The sequence below is a fragment of the Cibotium barometz genome, chromosome 43 (genome assembly GCF_041138505.1).
Source record: "Cibotium barometz isolate CiBa-2024 chromosome 43, ASM4113850v1, whole genome shotgun sequence".
Taxonomy (NCBI): domain Eukaryota; kingdom Viridiplantae; phylum Streptophyta; class Polypodiopsida; order Cyatheales; family Cibotiaceae; genus Cibotium; species Cibotium barometz.
The window spans coordinates 17,907,128-17,911,178 of NC_141088.1; the positions used below are offsets into that span (position 1 = coordinate 17,907,128).

Genomic DNA, 4,051 nt, shown 5'->3' on the forward strand with positions numbered 1-4,051 from the left:
ACTTGAAAGTATAGAAACATTGGGCAACTATTTCAAATTTTGAGTGTAATGTGCTGACATGTAGTGTAATATTGGTAAATTTACCTCAGTAACAAATACAAGATAGCAAATTTGGATTTTCTTTCCCTATAAAATAGCCCAATGTTGTTTGAAGGCCCTTTTAAATTAAAGTAGCCAGTGGACTAACATTAGTCTCCAGTTTGTTCCCCATTTGTGTATCTTCTTCACCTATATCAAAACTTCTTGGAAATTTAAGATTTGAATCAACATGATCCCTATTTTCAAAACAAGAGACAGATATATGATAGTTAAATATGTATTTTAGAATCAATCGATGCATACCATAAGACTTCAATTTTACTTGGTACTGTATCTTGAAGTTTCTAAACACACTCATTTTAGATACTCCTTGGATTTAAATTATGATAAATGAACTTACTCAAGAGCTTACATTGGCAAGTTAATTCGGCAACTCCACTAGTACGGAAACATCGATGATATTATTTAGAAGGTGAAATTATTTAGAAGTGCATCGATGCTCAAATCGCTGAAAGGCATTGTAGTTCCTTGTCACAGCTAGGAGAGGGTGGTCCTGACGCTAGCAGTGAGGAGGTCCACCTCTTTCTTCTCGATGCCGAAGGCCGTTTCGAGCACCTGGTGGGGGAGGGGCGGATTGGCCGCGAAGAGGGCGGCGGCGAGCTGCGAGGTGCCCGGGTTCTGGCTGTTAAGGGCGGAGATGGCCAGGGCGGGCTGGTGCATGTCGGGGTTGAGCTGGAAGTGCACTAGGCCACGAGGGAAGACGAAGAGATCGCCTGGGGAGAGGTTCTGCTGGAAGAGGGAGTTGTTGGTGGAGACGAAACCCACCTGGAGCATGCCCTGGTAGAGCACCTCGGTGGCGCGGGGATGCACGTGGGGAGGGTTAAGGCCTTTGGGCTGAAAGTCGATGCGCGCGATGGACAGGCCCTGCGTGTTGAGGCCCGGGAAGTTGGTCGCGAAGGCCAGGTTAACGGCGGAGCCCAGTCCTTTCACCGGATTTGCCGCATTACGAAGCAGCGTTGACATGAAGTCTGAGGGCTGCAGGCGGTTGGGCGGCTTGCAGGTCAGCCCATTTAGGTTGGCTGGGCCGCCGTCCGCCACGCAGAAGTCCTGAAGAGGGTCTTCATCGGCGGCACTCACCTCGACTATGAGCGGCGGCGCAGAGGAGGCCAGAAGCTGACTGCCATGACTGAGAGACTAGCAAAGAGTGAGCAAGGGAGTACAGCCTCGTCTCTAAATCACACGGTGCATTTAAGAGGGGGTTCAAGTGGGATCGACGGCTGAGGGGGCCCGATTTTGGGCGGGGCCGATCCGGGCCGTCGGATCCCCAAAAGTAAACTAGGGCCGAAAAAAAACTCGGCTTGCGAAGTAAACTAAGGATCCTAGTTTACTTCGCAGGCCGAGGTATCAAAATAGCCGATTAGTTGGGGAGGTGATAGAGGCTGTACATAGTCGGTACCCCAATCCCCCACATGCTACATTCTCGGATGTAAGGGTGGCGTGAAGAGAAGGCAGCATGTGGAGGCACGACGGATCCAGATGGAGACCACTGGATCTTCGCATTTCGGATCTGGCGGCGTCGAGTCATGGGAGGCAGAGTTCGTATCTTGCCACTTTATTTGATTGTTTACTTAATTCATTGATTCTATGATTGTTTTAATATTACAAATTGTGTTGATTATGATACAGCGACGGGTTACGGGGAGGAAGCCCACAGCCCACGATACTGGGTATACTCGCCAGCATAGCAGACATGACACGTGGGCCATCTTCAAAGCCAAGGGACGTATTACGGACGCGCAGTTTGAGATGGCCATGAGACCATACGATCGACAGGTACTTGAAAACTCTAAACGAATGATTTTGGTTTATTGAATTACATATATATATACTTATATACTATATATTACTTGAATAGGCACAAGCTGCTGATGATCCACCCGCCGCCACTGCAGTGGGTGGACGTGAGCACTACTCATCGGACATTCCGACCGATGTGAGCTCATCTGAGCATGGAGGGAGCACCGAGTCATCATCTGGGTTTGAGTAGTACTCAGACTTATAGTATCACATTCCATATTGATGATGTGGTTGTATATATATTTTTGTAACTGAAGCCATGGGCTACTTCTACATATGGACTCCCTTGTATATATGTGTGAAATTTGGATAGTAATATTGAATCGTGAATCGATAGTATTGCATTCATGTCTGTCTTGAATCGTGTATTGACAATGTATGCATTCATGTCATTCTTGTCTTAATCTTTCTCGTGGATATCTTCCTTGGATGGTCCAATGCACCCAAAAAAAAAATCCAGAGTGTTATTGGGTGCTGGAATGCTGGAACAGCATTTAGGTACCAAATAGCACTCTTTGGATTTTTTTTTTTGCTCTCTATTCGCGTGTATAAACGTATCAGATCTGCAAAAAGCCGCGTGTATATATGCGGATAATCAGTAAAACACGCATGTATAAACGCGTCAAATCTGAGAAATACGTGTGTATAAGCGTATCTAAAGTGACAAAACGCATGTATACACGCTTGTATCAACGCGTCTAAGGGTAGCTGGACTGACAGAACGCGTGTATGTGTCCGTGTATCAGCGCGTCTCAACAGTCCTATACATGCGCTTTTACACACATGTCTCTGGCCGCGATTATGCATGCGCTGATACACGGGCCCGCTTCTTTTTTTCACAAGTCATTTTTAGCGGCTAGGAGCGCGGGTATGAGCCCGATCCCTTGTAGTGTTTCCTTCCACCATCTAATATACACACCATAAAATCTAATCAAATCATGACATCGTATGTAACACTTATTTCAAATACACTAAAATATATTTGATTTTTGAATGCAATGTGACATAGTGGCCAAAAATATAAATGACAATGACAAAGTTGTAGACAATGATAATGACCAATTTTCTTTTACAAAATTCTAGCCAAAATGACAATTAAAATTCCATCTACTCTGATATGACGAGGTGGCAGGCATCTACACAAACCATAATTCACTAGTAATTCCTCATGACCATTCTCACAATCCAAAAAACTACAATTAGTTCTTTCATGCCTCCCTTTACTACTACTGATTTTCCCTAATATATTTTCTTGAGTGTAGGGTCTAACATCAATATAAAGTTTCTCTCATTCATTATGTGTAATGCCTCTTTTTGTGGTAAAGGAAGTGTTAGCACATATCCCATATGTCGTCATACGCATAATGTAGCAAGCAAGTTGATGCCATGAGCCCCATGAATAGATAGTCCCACAAAACGTCATAAGAGTGACCTATGAATGAGTTGGCATGTGGAAATCTATGTAATGAAAAGACCTCGCACACACCATTAGGAATTGTAGATGGTGCAATCAAATAGCAAGAACCAAAAAAGCTAAAAACCTCTCTGTGGAGCAATGACTCTCCCAGCAGCCACCCTCCATACCGTCTACGATCATATGCCTATATGAGAGGCTATTGGCAATCGAGCAAGGAATGATTTCCATCTTTCTCAGATTGAGGAACAAGAGGCAAAGGATGAGACTATGTCTCCATTTATAAACCGCTTGATCATGTCGCGTGTAAGGAAGCATAGACGGATCAATCCCATGCCCCTAATCCTCGTCATCATCAAAGATCACACCTACATGCAGGTTTCTAATAACTTTCCTATCAAGATCATGTAAAACTTGAATGTATAATGCACAATAAATAAGAAGCATCACTTACCATAAGTTGATCCTGTCACTTTAGTGCTCGTATATCATGACATATTCCATACTCGAGCTCATGGGCATGACATGGTCGTCGCATCGGTGAGTGCCTTGAAAATTCACACACCAACATGGAGATCTCTCCTTGTAGTAAGCTTGTGTCTCATCATGTGCATGGGACACGCACCTAGAGGAATTGATGGATGGATCAACCGAGAGATATGAGATGTGATTTTCATTGAGGAAGACTGGGTTTTGAAAAAGGGTTTTTCAAGAGATATGGGGTTAGGAATTGCTCAATTC

The 4,051-nt window shown here is 44.2% G+C and overlaps 1 pseudogene; it reads right to left on the reverse strand.

Moving 5' to 3' along the window:
- Positions 1–414: 414 nt before the first annotated feature.
- Positions 415–3,478, reverse strand: LOC147613628 (germin-like protein 8-2 pseudogene; annotated as a pseudogene).
- Between the last annotated feature and the right edge of the window lie 573 nt (positions 3,479–4,051).